This window comes from Mustela erminea, chromosome 19, assembly GCF_009829155.1.
Source record: "Mustela erminea isolate mMusErm1 chromosome 19, mMusErm1.Pri, whole genome shotgun sequence".
In the NCBI taxonomy this organism is placed as follows: domain Eukaryota; kingdom Metazoa; phylum Chordata; class Mammalia; order Carnivora; family Mustelidae; genus Mustela; species Mustela erminea.
Window position 1 is genome coordinate 45,693,576 of NC_045632.1, and position 18,296 is coordinate 45,711,871.

The 18,296-nt window shown below is 39.8% G+C and overlaps 1 protein-coding gene across 1 annotated transcript in view; it reads left to right on the forward strand.

The window, feature by feature from the left end:
* The window catches only part of LOC116579026 (basic proline-rich protein-like), an 822,180-nt gene that overhangs the window by 618,277 nt on the left and 185,607 nt on the right, over positions 1-18,296 (forward strand). The window lies entirely within an intron of this gene.

Below are 18,296 nucleotides of genomic sequence, written 5' to 3' on the forward strand. Positions count from 1 at the left end.
ATGGAGCCTGACGCTGTCATGGTGCATTAAGGGCTAAATGTCAACCCAGACTATGAATTTTGTGCCCTTTGTCGACTAGAGACACCCTTTGGATTTTTTTCAGGCCCATTTTTAGTATTTAATGGTTTAATGGCGCTCTCCTGGTGTTAGGTAGAAATGGTCACAATGGGATTTCTGGCTCTCACAATTACTCTCTACTGGATCTCCTTAATCTCCTCAAGTAGCTACGTGGGTCTCATCTTCCTGTGGGTACCGCTTCCCAGGGCATCAGTATCCCGGTCCTACTCCAGGGTTGGTGGGTACACAGTGACCTTCACATGCTTTTCCATTCTGCTTCCACCTCCACAAACCCAACCAACCAAAACTGACAGAAGGGACAAGAATTTCTAAAGTGTTACAGCCAAATTTTTAACACAAAAATGAGACAAGTGCCCAGACCAGTTGACATATATTTATGAAGAAAAATTCAATTGTAAGGTGCATACTGGGAAAAAAGGATATATGGTTATATTTAGACAAAATGATATTTATTCCCGTATTGTTTATAAGACTGTAAAAACAGAAACAAAGTAAGTTTCCAATGATGCAAGATTCTTTAAATAAATGATGGTACATATGTGCAGGGGAATACTTTGCTACCATTACAAAAATGGTAAAATGGTAAAAAAATGGAAAAGTTTCATGATATATTAGGAAATGCAAAAAGCAGGTTATAAAACAGACCAAATTAAGAGCGTTCTGTATTCTACTACATATGTTCTTGCCATCACGTAGTACTTATTGAAGGCCGTAGACAGTATGCTAGATATTCAATATGAGCCCATTTTAATGTTTTCATATATATAGTAATATAAAATTATACATTTAATATATACTAATATCCAATATAGATTTGTATTTGTAGAAAGATATTTGGAGGAACACCTGAAAATGTTAGCGTGGGTTGTTATCTCCAGAGGGGGCATTTGATATTTCTTTTTAATTCTCTTTGCCTGTCTACGATTGTTTCTGCAGTGAATAAAATCTGTTTTTATTATTTATTTATTTAATTAATTTTTTTTTTCTTTTTAGATTTTATTTATTAAACACATAGAGAGAGAGATCACAAGTAGGCAGAGAGGCAGGCAGAGAGAGAGAGGGAAGCAGGCTCCGTGCTGAGCAGAGAGCCCAATACGGGGCTTGATACCAGGACCCTGAGATCATGACCTGAGCCGAAGACAGAGGCTTAACCCTCTGAGCCACCAGGTTTTTTTATTTTTTTAAACACTTTATTTATTTGACAGAGATATCACAAGTAGGCAGAGAGGCAGACAGAGGGAGAGGGGGAAGAAGGCTCCCTGCTCAGCAGAAAGCCCCATACAGGGCTCAATCCCAGGACCCTGAGATCATGACCTGAGCCAAAGGCAGAGGCTTAACCCACTGAGCCACCCAGGTGCCCCGGAATAAGTGTATTTTAAAAAGCATTTTAGCAGCCTAGGAAAATAAGCCGAGGGTTAATGTAAGTCTATCACATGCAAAATCAATATCTAGTAGTAAAAGCTTCCATCAGCCAATGTCTTTGGGTTACACCTCTGCCCCCATACTCCTTTAGGGAACTTGCATGGTGTCTCCCTTGTTCGCTTTGCTCTGAGACACCCCCCACCCCCTTAGTTGGCAGTTGTCCCAGGATCAGGGCTGGAGAGCTATAGGGAAATGCTAGTACCAGGTTCCAAACTTTCAGTCCTTCACACTGGCAAATGGAAATGGGCTCTGGCCAGAAGTGACCCAAATGACCCTTCACCCTTGGCCTTGAAATACTAAGGAGTGAAGAGGATGGGGCTCAACACATGTAGACTCCATCTGAGTTCTTTACTCCCTCCTTGCTGGGTGGTCATCAGCCTTTGGTCTCTTCACTTAACTCCAACCCAGGGCCTTATACTTCATTGCATAAAATAGGTAGGATGTCCTCAAGGAAAGTAACACTGGTAAAGAGTTGTCCTAAACCAGGTGTCTGAAAAGTTTTACTGGAATACAGCAACACTCATTGGTTTATATACTGTCTATGGCTGCTTTTTGAGCTACAGTGCAGAATTGAATAGATGACCTGTGGCCCACAAAGCCAAAATTATATTCTATCTGGCCCTTTACAGAGAAAGTTTTACTTAATGTTACATTATATATTTGGAAGTTTTTACCTAGCCTCTCTGTCTAAGATGAAGTATCTGTGACAGCAGGGAATTTGGTTTCCCCAGTGGTTCTCTCCCTGGCATCAAGAATAGTGCCTTACACATAGTAGATACTCAATAAATCAATATCAAATGAATGGAACATAGCATAAAAATGACAGATTAGGGAATTAATCTGGGAAAAAAGAGAAGCCAAGGAAAAGAGGACAATCTTATGCAGCTGTATCATGCTGCTAACGAATGTAATACAAACATATTTTTAAAGGAGATTGGAAAAGGAGAGAGACTATAAAGTTAAAGAAATTGAGAACAAAAACACTATTATAGAACTCATAGACAAATTAGAATAGCAAAGACTAAAAAATACTACTAGCTAAAATAAAATTCTGATATTAAGAAAATGCTTAAATTAATCATGGTGAGAGTAGAAGAATAAAAGACAAATAAGAGAAACTGTCATCAATCTGCTGATAGTCCAAAAGTGATTAACTATAAAGATGTTCCTCAAGTAGAGAATCCACAAATGATTTTTTTTCAAAGATAGAGTAACCAAAAGAATTCCCTAAAGTGAGGGAATAAGAATATTGTAAATAGAAAATGAATTCATTGTAGACCAGCAGAGAAATTCTAACCCTAAGCTATATTCTAGTTAAAATTTTTAACCCTTAAAACAAAGAAAAACTATTTGGCTTTTTCTCAAATCTAAAATACAAGTCACCACCAAAGGGGATGGAGTAGAGTCTGAAGCAACACCCATTAACAGAGACATGGGATAGTGTCTCTTAAATACTGGGGAACCAGTATGATTCCAGGATGTGAAAAAAATACAGAAGAGTTTATATGGTTTACAAACATACATAGAAAAATAAAAGACACACCGACAATCTATAGATTTTAGAGTTACAGTTAGGTTTTTTCATGTTGTGTTTCATTTTGGCATTTCTGATGAATTTCTTTGAGGCATCATTGTGTTGGGAGTCCAGTGAATTCTCATTTAATTGTCTCTAAAGTTGGGATGCCTGTGTGGCTCAGTTGGTTGAGCAGCTGCCTTCAGCTCAGGTCATGATCCCAGAGTCCTGGGATCGAGTCCTGCATCGGGCTCCTTGCTTGGTGGGGAGCCTGCTTCTCCCTCTGCCTCTGCCTGCCACTCTGTCTGCCTGTGCTCACTCTCGCTCCTCTCTCTCTGACAAATAAATAAATAAATAAAATCTTAAAAAAAAAAATTGTCTCTAAAGTTGGCTTCTCCAAGTCTAGCCCTAAATCAGGCCAGCTCATCAGATAGGCTGCCTCTTCAACTCCCCAATGTCCTGCTATTAATATTGTCTGATTAGTGTGTTCCACAGGCCTTTGTAACATGCATAGTTATCAACAGCAGATTATAAGAGCATTTTAGATACTTTTTAATTACTTCCAGTATCTTATTTTTTTTAAGATTTCATTTATTTATTTGACAGAGAGAGACATAGTGAGAGAGGGAACACAGGCAGGGGAGCAGCAGAGGGAGAGGGAGAAGCAGGCTTCCTGCCGAGCAGGGAGCCCAATGTGAGGCTCAATCCCTGGACCCTGGCATCATGACCTGAGCCAAAGGCAGATGCTTAACAACTGAGCCACCCAGAAGCCCCAACTTCTTAATTACTTCCAGTATCTTATTTGTGGAGTTGGTGATTGCTCCTTTGGACCAGACACTGGACTCTGTTCTGAGAGGAGCAGGGTTAATATTCCATGCAATCACCTTTAAGCTTCAGCTATATGTTCTCATGCTTTGTGCCTGTTCTGTTGAGAAATGACTTCCATTGCCTGCCAAGTTTTGAACTGTAAGGAATAATGCCATTGTTGAGAAGATCCAAAAACCACATGAATGAAAAGATCTGGCTGCCTGTACTATGTTTTGTAAGACCTTGAGTGGTGTAGCAACAAAAGAATTACTCAATATTGATACCTTGGAGAGTTCAATAGCAATTTCTATTGGGATCCTTATTACCTTTGTCCTGAAATCATTTTCCCAATGTAAGACACAACGTTCCATTGCATATGAGCTCTTCCTTTCCTTCCGTGTAACTATAACATAGTATATATATCACCTTCAGATCACTAATATGTGATAAACTATAAATATATTGCATACTGCTGACTCCAAGTAGAATGAAATACCCAAAAGGCTTATTTATGGCAGGTCTGTGCATCTTTTTTTTTTTTTTTTTTTTTTTGGCTTAAAAATGCATCTTTTTGATAGATAGCAAGGACATGATTGCTGTCTGGTACTCAGTTCTCTGCAAACTTCTTTAAGGGAAAAACTAATAGCATTGACTGTTCATTGGGATTACAACTTCTGTCCTAGTTTAAAATTTGTGCACAAAGAATTACGTCTAAGGTAGGCAAAAAAAATCTAAGATAAAATGACTACTGTCTTAATTTGTAAAGATCATGAATGGGATCTACAGACAGGGAGACTAAGACAACAACAGAAGTTATATTATAGTCAACTGAGAAGTGTGGGTTGCCCCCACTTAGTGGTAGGAAAAGAGTAGAGAGATGAAAATTCTTTGAAACTGTCCTCTGGAGCAAGCAATCACCACTTTCGTCCTCCGTCCGTATGCAGACTTTGCCAAAAACATCGCCTGCTGGGATTGACTTATTATTTTGACTGTCTGAGACTATAATTACAACATGATAACAAGAAGTTGCGTAACAGGAGATTTCCAACGACAACAACGCACATCTTATTTTAACTGAGTAGAATATTAAGATGTGTATTTTTACCTTGATTCAGTTTGAGAAACTTCTTCCTTGGGTTTAAATGATCATTTATCAAATGAACGGGGGGAAAAAAACACCTAAAAGTATTTCCTTTTGGACATAAAAATTGAAAAGACCTTTTTCTCTTTCTACCATATGCGTAGAAGATGAATTTAAAGGAGAATGAATCACAAAACCTTCAGTGATTGCTCTCCCAGCTTTTATTAGGCACATCGGTGTCCTACAAACAGAAATGCTTTCATTGGGTGACAACTACAAAGTGAATAAAGTCATGAAAATTTAATTTATTCTACAATTTGGGGGATTATTCTCCTCTATAAATGGTGGGCCCTAAGGAAAACACTATCGTACTTTTGGATTTTAATAAAGATTTCATGCACCCGGTAAGAATGACAAATAGGATGCCACCCAGAGCTAAAAGCCACAGAGAATGGCCTTGCTCTGGGACTCTGGAGCCAGAGTGCTGCCCTTGAGAATGATTCATCATCTTAGGCAGGGTTGGTATTAAGTAAATCTGGGGTGACTTTCAGTTCATTCTGAAAATTAAATATTTTCATTAGACGGAAAACAAGGACATCAACATGCAGTTTGTCAACCCTGAGATTTACCATGATTAAAATGCTGCAATTGTACCCACAGTGCTTCTCCTAAGTCACCTTAACAAGTGTCTGTCAAGCCCTTAGCAAGTTCTTTAGAAGAAAAAAAGTGTGAGAATCACTTAAGGATCAAGCTAATGTTTAAAGAAAACGATTCAGGGCTCCTAAAACTACATGTGCAATTTTACCATTTTCCCTGTTTCTACAAAATCTTTCCTGTAAGAAACTTGGTGTTTTGTACATATTTGACCTATTCTAATCATCAGAAGTTCCACCAACCCCTTGGAAGACGGAAAAGACTGACTTTTCAGTTTCTGAATAGCCTTGATTTAGCCAAGGTGATGGAACGTTTGTACTCAACCCCCAAAATAATGCTTTCTCCTTATGGAAACCAAAATATCCCTCAGTCCTGGAAAATTTGGCTGAAGTAGATAGACATCCTGTGAGACAGCTATTATCTACTTTTGAACAAAATAAAGAAATAACCACAACAGATTTTTTTTTTTTAAGATTTCATTTATTTGACAGACAGAGATCACAAGTAGGCAGAGAGACAGGCAGAGACAGAGAGAGGAGGAAGCAGGCTCCTCGCTGAGCAGAGAGCCCGATGCGGGGCTCGATCCCAGGACCCTGGGATCATGACCTGAGCTGAAGGCAGAGGCTTTAACCCACTGAGCCACCCAGGTGCCCCACCACAACAGAATTTATGACAAGATGGTTTTATATTTAAGAACCAAAGAAATAAGGGAGGGGGGATAATTTCCTTACATTTTATGGATTTCAATATTATGCAGACCTATACCATGCAAGTAATAATACTGTTAAGAAATACAGCCATTGATTAAGAGTCACTTATGGTTTGTCTCCCTCCCAATCCCATCTTGTTTCATGTATTCTTCTCCTACCCACTTAAGCCCCCATGTAGGGTTGCTGGGGGGAGGGGGTTTGGGAGAAGGGGGTGGGATTATGGACATTGGGGAGGGTATGTGCTTTGGTGAGTGCTGTGAAGTGTGTAAACCTGGTGATTCACAGACCTGTACCCCTGGGGATAGAGTATTATGCCTCCATCAGAAAGGATGAATACCCAACTTTTGTAGCAACATGGACGGGACTGGAAGAGATTATGCTGAGTGAAATAAGTCAAGCAGAGAGAGTCAATTATCATATGGTTTCACTTATTTGTGGAGCATAACAAACAGCATGGAGGACATGGGGACTTAGAGTGGAGAAGGGAGTTGGGGGAAATTGGAAGGGGAGTTGAACCATGAGAGACTATGGACTCTGAAAAACAATCTGAGGGTTTTGAAGGGACGGGGGGTGGGAGGTTGGGGTACCAGGTGGTGGGTATTATAGAGGGCACGGATTGCATGGAGCACGGGGTGTGGTGCAAAAATAATGAATACTGTTATGCTGGAAATAAAAAAAAATATATATATATATATATATAAAAAAAATAAATAAATAAAAAAATAATAATAATTAAAAAAAAAAGACAGAAAGAAAAAAAAAAAAAAAAAAAAAAAAAAGAAATACAGCCATTGAAAAACAATGACCCCTCCACTGCCTAATCCAACGGCTTCCTAACTCAAAGAGCACAACCAACTATCAGAGAGAGAATCTGTATTCTATAGTCCACCATGTTAGGAAAAAAAGAGCATTAAAAAATGGGGCATGAAGTATCATCATCTAATAATCATCATCCTTCCCTGTCCCTCCCCATCACTCTTTATTCTACTGACTTTAGGGTAGGTTGAATTCTCCAAAAGCCTCATTATATTGCTGAGCAAATGAGAAGTTTAATTTATTGACATATTTTACTTCTTTTCTTGTCTTTCTTTTTTCTTTCTTTTTTGGCTTACCGATTTGATAAAGGAAATAAATAAAACTAAAAAAAAAAAAAACCAAATATTAGGAATGGAAAAACAATGTTAAGACAGATTAAAAATTTTAATAGTTATAATTTTATGTCAATAAATTTGAAAGAAACATACCAAAAAAACCTTAAAATTATCAAGAGAAAATTTAAAGGGCATTATCTCTGGGGTGACAGTAATAATAACAATTTTAAAATTGAATATATAAAACAGATTTCCCACCAAAGAGGACACTGAATTCATAAAGTCTTAATTTGTCAGAATGGCTAAAGTTAACAACACAAGAAACTATAGGTGTTGGCAAGGTTGCAGAGAAAAGGGAACCCTCCTGCGCTATTGGTGGGAATGCAAATTGATGCAGGCACTCTGGAGAACAGTATAGAAGTTCCTCAAAAAGTTAACAATAGAACTACCTTATGACCCAGCAATTGTACTACTAGATATTTACCCCAAGGATACAAAAATACAGATTCTAGGGGACACATGCATCCCAATGTTTATAGCAGCATTAGCAACAATAGCCAAACTCTGGAAAGAGCCCAAATGTCCATCGACTCATGTGGTCTGTGTGTGTATGTGCGTGTGTGTGTGTGTGTGTGTGTGTGTGAGAGAGAGAGAGAGAGAGAGAGAATATTACTCAGCCATCCAAAAGAATGAAATCTTGCCATTTACAACAACATAGATGGAGCTAGAGAGTATAATGCTAAGCAAAATCAGTCAGAGAAAGGCAAATACCATATGATTTCATTCATAGGTGGAATTTAAGAAACAAAACAGATGAACATCTGGGAGGGGAAAAAGAGAGAAGGAAGCAAACCATAAGAGACTTAACTATAGGGAACAAACAGGGTTGATGGGTGTAGGTGGGCGGGGAATAGGCTAGATGGGTGATGGTTATTAAGGAAGGCACTTGTTAGGATGAACACTGGGTGTTATATGTAGGTGATGAACCACTGAACTCTATTCCCGAAACCAATATTACACTGTATATTATGTTAACTGCAATTTAAGTTACACTACCATTATAATTACACTAACTACAACTTAAATAAAAATTTGAAAAAAAAGAAAAAATTTTGAATAAAAAAGAAAAAAATTTACATATTTTTACCAAACTTAAAGGAACTGAAAAACCCCTAACTTAATCTATTTCAGAGAACTTTTTAAAAATATTTTATATTTATATTCTGAGGTTAGTAGAATCCCCAAGCCTGGCAAAACCAAAACAAGAAAGGAAAATTAGAAACCAAACTCACTTGTGAACCTAGATGCAAGCATCCTAAATAAGCAAACAGATAAACAAAAAACTAGCAAATGGAATTTAGTATATAAAATATAAAAATAGGGATGCATGGGTGGCTCATTTGGTTGGGTGTCTGCCTTTGGCTTGGGTCATGATCCCGGGATCCTGGGATCGAGTCCCGCATAGGACTTCTTGCTTGGCAGGGAGCCTGCTTCTCCTTCTGTGCCCTGCTTCCCCTGCTTGTGCACTCTCTCTGTCTCTCCCTCTAACAAGTAAGTAAATAAAACAAGTAACTAACTAACTAAGTAAATCAAACATAAAAATAAAGAGGAATTTAATTTCTGGAGTGTGAAATGGTTCAAACTCGGAAAATCAAAGTATACAAGCTACCATATTAATAGATGAGAGGAAGACCATCCTATGATCACTTTAACTGATAGAGAGGAATCATCCAATTGAATAAGTTTATATTCAATATAAAAATTCTTAGAATCCTAGTCGCAAGAAAGTTTTTTTTTAACCCAGTAGAAGGTATCTATCAAAAATATGCGGCAAACATCATAGTTAATAGTGCCCCCATTCATTCATTATCTTTGGGGAACATAAAGAAAATAATACTGGCAATTATTTTGAAATAAACTATATATAAACACACACACACATATACTGGCTGGTAATTACTGTGAGTATATATATACTCACATACATATATATGTATATAAATATATATGCCTATACTGGCTAGGATATTTCAGGGAGGAGGTGGGGAGAGTGATGGAATGATTTATCACTATCAGATTATCAAAACAGATTAAGAAGCAACAGTAATTAAGCCAATTTGATGTTGCTAAAGAAATAGACAGATGGATGGAATCTAGAAATAGACCTAAGTATGAAGTAAAGATAGTATATCAAGTCAGTAAAGAATAGACAGATTATTAATAAATAGTGTGGACTACGTGACTAATCATTCAGGGGAAAAATTAACATCAATAAACCCAATAAATTCCAAATTTATCAAAGTCTTTAAAGTAATAAATAAAAGCATCAAAGTTATAGAAGACAGCATAGGTGAGCTTAGTATCCTGAAGTGGGCACACTTTCTAAGAAGATAAGAACCAGAAGCCATCAAGGAAAAGAATGATGAATTGGCTGTACAAACCCACGAAGAAAATCTGAACAACCCAGTGCAAAAACAACAACAACAAAAACATGTAAAAACATCAATGTGGTATTAAAAGCCAACTATCGAATTGGCAAAATTACAGAAGTTTGGGAATATTAATTCCTGGCAAGGTAATATACTATCATTCTTTGTAGGAATATAAATTTGTGCAACTATCTGGAGGGCAATTTGGTAAAAACCATAAAAAATTTAAATATATATTACTTTATACACTATTCCACTTATAGGAATTCACAGATATGCCTCAAATATATGTACAGACACACTCATTGAAACATTATTTTGAAATGGGGGGGAGAAAAACTATCTAGCAAATGGGGTACTGGTTAATAGAAGTGCAGTTGGTGTAACTTAAGATGGAATACTATATGGCTTTTAAAAAGAAAGGGACAGAGCTGAAGAGACTAATATGGAAAAATTCCTAAAATATACCATCAAGTGAAAAATACGAAGTGCAGACAAATATGGGTTAGTATGAGTCCTCTGAGGGGGAAAAAAAAAGTGGATGGATTTATATATTGTATTTTGTAGACTTTATATATAAATTTTGATTACATGGATAATATGTATTGTGTTATGTATACTTTATATATAAATTTTGATTATATACACTTGGAAATGTTTCTGGAAAGGTACATGGACTGCTGGGGAGAGTGGGGACTTATTTTTATTTATGTCTTCCCAGTTTTAAGTTGAATTTTCTAACCATGTGCCTAAAATACTTCTAATTTTCGTATCTGACAAGAGTTATTTGGATAGTAGTTTTATGGACCATTTATATTCTTCATATTTTAAATGTTTTTTATTTAAGTGACCCGAACTCTTATATGCATTGCTGTCTTCAGTACCTCCTGATAACACTAGAAAGTCATGGAATTTGACCAAGAGATCTGATATCTCATCAGTCTACTCTCATCAGGGCTGATGGGCTGGTACAGAGCAGGAACAGGATTGTGTTCTGTCTAATTAGTTATTTTTTCCCGGGGGTCAAAAGAGCAACAAATATTGACTGAATATTTTGGCAGTATACCAATAATACTGATAATATTGATATTTCTGATAGACACATTTCTTCTTATCTTCCCGAAACGGTTGAAAATGGAATTGAGCTTACTGAGGGCAGCGACTGCGTTCTGTTTAAGTCCTTCCTCAAACCTGAGTACAGTGCTTAGCACAACTCAGATAATACCTGTTGGTAGAAGGACTTAAATGAGAAGCTAAAAGACTTTCTCTTCCTCTCTTCTATTGGCAACATGTTTGCACTGGAAGATAAATATCATATTCATTGATTTAACAAATGTGTATTGTGCATCTTTTTAAACATAGTTATTCTTTAGAGTAACAGATCTCAGACTTCTCACTTCACAGACCGCTAACATTTCACAGAAGCAACTGTGGGAGATAAATATAGGAAACCCAGTATTTTATTTTGCAATGTAAGGTCATTTAAAAACATCTGCTACAATCTGCTATCACTACCATGCCATTAACCAAAAGACATTTAACACAGGATGGAAGGAAGGGGGGGGGAGGGGGGCAGGAAGGAAGCGGGGGTCAGGGAGGAAGGGAAAGAAAAGAAGGAAGGAAAAACCAGAGTCTGGGATCTCAGAATAAAGCCATTTCTTTAACTATAGTTAGTGCTCTTTCTTTCATCTCATTTTCGCTCTAAGTGGTAAAAACTCTGTCAGGGATGAATGCTGTCATGGATCGTGTGACCTTGGCGGATTACCTGGCCTTCCTGAGGTTCAAGTTGCTTGACTGAAAAACAGTAAAACAGGGCAATAATAGCACCTGGCTCTAGGGTTATTATGGGGATTAAATGAGGTAATATATGTAAACCTCTCATTGCCAGGACCACAGTAAGCATTCAGTAAATACCAGCTATTATTGTCCTTGTAGAAGAAGATATTAGTTGTCTTGGGACTGAGTCTAAGAGGAAATAGAAGACCTTGTTTCTGACGGGAGCTCAGCTCAGCATCTAACTGGGAAAAGAAACAGGTGAAAAGAAAGTAAGAAAAGTGCCCTGCTGGGCACAGGCAATGTGGGTGATGAGAAGCATCAAGGTGTTGTGGGAGGAGGGAGGCAGTGCAGCGGAGTGCAAGGAGGTGCGGCGGCGGGGTGGGGGGTAGTTGGGGGGGGAGCGAGGAGTGGAAGATGCCTGGTGTGAACCGCCAGGGTGGATTGCGACCCTTTATCAGGCTCTTATGCCCCAGGTCTGTGTCAGGTGCTTTTCATCATCTCCTTTCATCCCTGTTCAAAGCTATGTGGTTGTTTCTATTGTCATTCCCACTTTCCAGATGAGTAAACTGAGGTGCAACCAAGCAGAGCAGGTCAGTGTGAGAGAGAGAGAGAGGTGGGATTCTGATCCAGTTTTCTGTCACTTGAAAGTCGGGCTGCAGTGTTGACCCAGGCATCTGCCCTGTACTCTTGGCAGTGCCGTGCTGTCCCTAAGAGCAGTGTAGGCTTTAGTCAGGAGGCTAGGAAAAGCCATGGAGAGGGAGTGAGCAGGGCCGTGACCTACCCCCGTGGGTAGGAGATACAATAAAGTAGAGAGGACTGAAAGCAAGAAGACTGCTTTAGAGGGAAACAAAGATGACCCATTTTGCTGAAGGGGTTGCTGCTTAGAGTGAGCGCTTGTGTGCCCAGAATCATCTCTCATGGCCTGTAGCCCAGACTTGGTCTTTAGTGGACAGTGTGTAACTGCATGGCTCAACGCTGAGGCATGTTCCACTCTCTGCCAGGCTCTAAAAAGTGCCCATGCCTGGGCCACACCCTGAAAAATTAAATCGCAGCCTCTGGAATGAAGCCCAGCAGGAGAGATTAGGTTTTATGAAACTTCTTGAAAAAAGAACACAAAATCATCACCAATAACAGCAAAATCCAGTGCTAGTATTTTCTTTAAAATGAGTGCAGAAATCATGGAAATTACTGAGACTTGGGTCCCTTGCTTCCAAGATGTCTTTGAGTGTCCTTATTGCAACCTGGCTTCTTCCTTGCCCTCCCAGAACATTCTGTAACTCCCGATACATCCCAGCATTCACGGGGTACCATGCAAGTGAGAGACCCTCACTAGCTTCAAGGGAAATCTGTGTCTGGTCCTAGGCATCTTTTTAAAAGTATTCCCTACCTGATTCTACAGAGCATTCTGATGGAGGACCTCTAGTCTCTATATAGCATTAATGCCCTCCACAGGACAGCAGAACCTCTCACTAAGTGGCCAATCCATCCTCCGTGGCTTAACATATCCCAGAACATATGTGCACACCCTGGTCATGTCCACTGGGAACATGAGCCACCATCTTGCCTCAATCAGATATTTATTGAAGCACTTGCCATGGGCTTGACCCTGAATTGAATGCTGTGCTGTGGAAGGGAGATGAAAAGACCCAGTCCCCACCCTGAGATGAGCTCAACATGTAGGAAAAGTTAATTTAGACCAGTGTTGTTGTCAATGACCTCACAGCTGGGTCATTGCTATGTTTTACCTTTCGTGGGTTGCTCTTGTGAGGGTTTTGACAAAGCTCTCCTAGAATGAGGTACTTGAGAACTTGCTTCAACAAGAATTTGGGCAGAGTGGATCTAAGGTGATTTTTTAAAATTAATTATAACATGAAAGGAATCACAGAATCATTAGTTATTAGGAAAATGCAATTTAAAATCATAAGATACTTACAGATGCCTATTAGAATGACTAATATAAAGTGCCAGGACAGGATATAGAGAACTGTAACCAGCAGACATTGCTGATGGGAATGCAAAAAGGTACATCCACTCTAGAAAATATTTGGGCAGTTTCTTTCAATGTTAAATATACAACCAAGGACCAAGGAATTCCACTCCTATCTGCCCAAGAGAAGTAAAAATTTATGTCCAACAACTTGTACATGAATATTCACAGCAGCATTGTTCACAGAGCCAAAGGGGGCAACAATCAAAATATGCAAATGCTGGAGAATGAACTGGGGTTCATCCATGGAATACCACTTAACAATAAAAAAGAACAAATTACCGATCCACACAACAGAGGTAAATCTCAAAGCATTATGCAAAGTGAGAGAAGCCACTAACAAGAAACTGCTTACTAAATGATCTCATTTGTAGGCCATTCTGGAAAAAAAACAATAATGGGGACAAAAATAAGATCAGTGATTGGGTGGTCTGGGGGTTGGAAAGGAGGAGTGACAAGAAAAAAACAAGAAGGGATTTTTAGGGGCAGTGGAATTGTTCTCTGGCTTGATCGTGGTAATGGGTATGTGACTGTTCACATTTGTCAAAACTCATAGAATGGTATGCATTAAAAGGACGAATTTCCATTAATGTAAATTATACCTTAATAAGCCTGGCATTTTAGAAACTAAAATAAATGATAAATATTAATTAGGATAAACAGTGCATTCTTAGAATAAGGACAGCTGCCAGGTTAGATGATGACCCTATGAGAAAATAATAACCAAAAAGCTTTTGCACCACAAGTGGCATCAGTTCAGGTCTTTATTCCCATACATTATGTCCACAGTGGTTGCTAAACAGTCTCCAGCACCGGGCACTGCTCAAAGCCGAGCTTCCGCACATTCGTGGAGCACTCCCTGGGCCACCCTGTCTGCAGTTGCCCCACCAGTAAGAGTGGCCGGCATTCCCTGCTGCTGTCTGTTCTTGTTCCGAGGAAGCATGACTTCAGGGCTGGCACTCCTGCCCACACTCCAGGCCTCCCCTGGGTCTCCATGGTTATCCCTAACCAAGAAGAGAATGCAATGTTTCGGGTTGCACCAACCCCTCCTTTTAAAACAAAAGCCTAATGACAGGGCAGGTGTGCCCGGAGCCCTCTGTGATTAGCTGTAATTCTTGGCAGAGTGTGACATGCTTATTCTTCTGAATTAGCACAGGGCACAAGGCATTTACCACGGTGCTAATTGCTATTGGATGAAAACAAGCAGCCCCAGTATGTGGGCATGAGGCAAGACAAAACAGATGCCAAAGCCATTCAGAGCCATGCCCTGCATCGGGCGCTGCGCCGGTGGCTGAGAACACGTTTGTCTAAATGTCAGTCTCCTGTGGGTAGGGTGTGGGGAAGCGAGGCTGGAATCCAGCATGATTCTGGTTGGGTAACTGGGCAACCGCACACCCCTCTTCCTCTCCTCTGATGCAGTCAGTGCTTGCTTTCAGTACTGTTCTTTATATTCATGAGAGTTAGGGAAATAATGTGCACATTTTAAAGCATCTCCCCCCGAACTCCACAGTATATGGAATTTCCTCTGGAAGGGAATGCTCATACTCAAGCAAAGACAACTGTAGGCCAAGTTTAACTCATCTACCAGACTTCTTCAAAAATGCAAGTACAGGAAAAATGGCAGATTTCAGTGTCCTTCATTATGGAAAAAAATTTGTGCATATCCTACTTCTTCATGTTTTTTCCTTTGTCGTCCTCAAAATCACTGTAGATGTATGGAAATAGAAATACCTAGTAAACCATATCTTCTGAAATCTTCCAAGTGTAGTCATGGAGGCCAACAATAGAGCTAATATCACTGTCCATTTTAATCAACGGATATCCCTAGAGGTGGTTATGTGGGGACTTCATGAATTGAAAAAAATAAATACCCTTCTTGTGGTTCTTTAACACTTTATAGTTTAAAAATAAAACTCTGGAAAAAATAAACTGAGGGAAAAAATTCACTTAATGAAGATTAGCTTATCTCCTAAAAGTCTTGCCCAGCTTCTCTTCAAGGCTATGGCAGGCCGGACCAAGCCTGCTGATGGAGACTCCGGTCAGGCATAAAGAATGGCTAACCAAAGGTGTCGTGACAGGCGGTCATGGCTCAGAAAGATCTAATAAAACCAATTAGATCTTTAAAATTTATGTGGCTGAATTTTTGTTTCTTTCAAAGGATAGTACAGATCTGAGCCTGGTTAATAATCACCAGGGACTATTTTATATGCCCAAATTCTACTTCTCCCAAATCTCAGCACTGAAACCTGGCTGGCCTTTGCAGTTTGGGTGATCATGTTGAAGCCATGTATCTCCTTATTAAACAAGATGACCACCCCCACCGCCAAGACCCTGGACCCTCGGGCCTCAGGGACTTCCCCAACTGCAGGGAGAAGGAGCAGGTATTCCATAAGAAACTGAAGGGAGAGATGCTTAATTAAAGTGTTTGCTTGAAAATGGATCAGAACTCACTTCTTCTTGCCTTTCTCCTATTCCCAGTCAAGTTCTTCCACCTTAGATATTTTTTTCCCTCTTCAGCTACACCATGCTCCCATAAAAAGACAATGAAGCCACAAGTCATGTTTTTGCTTTTTCATTACCAAGCACTCAACTTCAGGGACATCCTGAAGGTATACTGGCATTAGACTTGGGATACCTGGCTTCAAATATCTTTTCTGCCAATCAATAACCAAGTAATCATGACCAACCCCTTATGTGCTTGGAGTCTGTCTTTGCATCTGTAAAATGGGGACACAAAGATGACTATTCTTCCTTCACAAAAGCCTTGTGAAAATTCTAGGTAATAACGCTTCTCATGGTGCCTAGCACCTCATAGCTGTTCATGTATTTCTTGAATTTCAATGGGGAAAGTGTAGACATTATCTTGTTTTTAAGTTTGCTTTGGAAAGGGAGCTGTAGAGGAACCTGGATGGTTCACCAGGTTGAGCGTCTGACTCCGGATTTCAGCTCAGGTCAGGATCTCAGGGTCATGGGATTGAGCCCCGCATCAGGCTCTGTGCTCAGTGGGGAGTCTGCTGGAGAGTCTCTCCCTCTGCCTCTCCCCCAACTCGTTCTCTCTCTCTCTCTCTCTCAAATAAATAAATCCTTTTTTTAAAAGGGGAACTGTATAGTCATTCTTTAAAGTGTGTAGTAGTTCAACCCCCCCACCAAAAAAACCAAAGCAGAATTTGTAATGATATGGTTATAAAAACAGTAGCTTCTAGATAGGAATCCAGCCTGAGCTGCCTACTGGGTGCAGGCCAGCAATAGGCAGACAAGCTTAGCTGTGAGTACTGTTTCACTTACAGCACCTAAAGGTTACATTTGCATTTGTAATCACTGCCCTGTCACATTTTGATAAATTGAAGAGCAGCTAGATCTTTCTCTTGAAAAACTTTGGTCCCCTTGCTGTAAAGAGTAAGCGGTTTGTTTTCCAAACTGACAGCTGTGATTGCCATGTTTCCTCGTTCTCTGTTAGCCATTGAGAGAGTGGTCAGGTTTGGGAAATTCCTGCTGGAAGATGAAGTAACGCATAGGACGCCCACACTGAGAGGCTGTTTACATTTATATCACTATCTGTGGGAAATTTTGTTTTTCCCTTTAGAAACCTGTGTGCTTTGGCCAGCAGACCTCAACTCCTGTGAGGACTAGAACCTAAACTACCTTCTGATGTCTCCTGTCCTATCACTGCAACCATTTTTATACCAATGCCCAGAAACTTCAATTAAAATGGAAGAGCTCCATGTGGGACAGAAAGCCAACCCGGGAAATTCCAAAAGGGTTGATAAGGTCATGAACCAGAGTTTCCAGGGTGACAACACAGAGATTTCCTCATTCCTCCTCTAAAGCACCTTTCAAAAGTACCAAACACCCCACATGCTGATGGGAGTGGTCAAAACCACTTTCTTCCCACCTGGGTGATCAAAGCACCTCTGTTTATTCCAAGAATCCCATGAAGAAACTTGCCATTCACACTGGTTAGGGCACAGTTCGAGGAGGATGGAGTTCTGAACGCAGTGTCCAAGGGAGACGCAAGGGAATGAGCCTCGATGAGAAGGGACCAGCAGCCACTCTGACTCCAGCTCCCTCACTGTCACTGGCCTCTCTCCCCTGCGATTTCCAGGTCCCTAACTGATTCCCTTGTCTCCTAAGCCCAATTTTTCCTTTGCTTCCTGTACTTGGCCTCTTAGTAATTGAGGAGCCAGGACTTCCTAAGATTGGGATTAGAAGGATCTTGGGACTTTAATCAGGAGCGTAGTGTTTTTTTCAACTGTATGGGAGCAGTTAGAAAAAGAGTCTTAAAAGACAAAAATGAAAAAAAAAAAAAAAAAGGCCTGAATTTGGAGGGATGAGGACTGAGTACAGGATACAGGTATGAAATTAAATGGGAACTGGAAAACCCTTAACTGATTTCTAGAAATGGAAATGGGCACTTTAAGGGGATGGGGGTAGAGGTGGGTACTCTTAATGAAAGTCAACTAAAAGGGAAATGAGGGAGAAAAGGAGGATGACTAATGAAAATTTGGGGTCATATGACTCAAGAAAATCATTCCCTGGCTTTCATTTTTATAGGATGTTCTCCTGTTTGCCCAGCACCTCCCAAGCTAGTGCCACCTAAGCCCCCTCCCTTTTAGTCCTATTAGAAAACAACATATTTGCGTATCAGTCTAGAGTCTGTGAAGAAAGAAGTAGAATAAGAGGGCTCTGCAGCCAGCAGTTCCCTGGGTCCTATGCTAATCTCTCTTGCTATTGCTGCAGAATTATGGTCT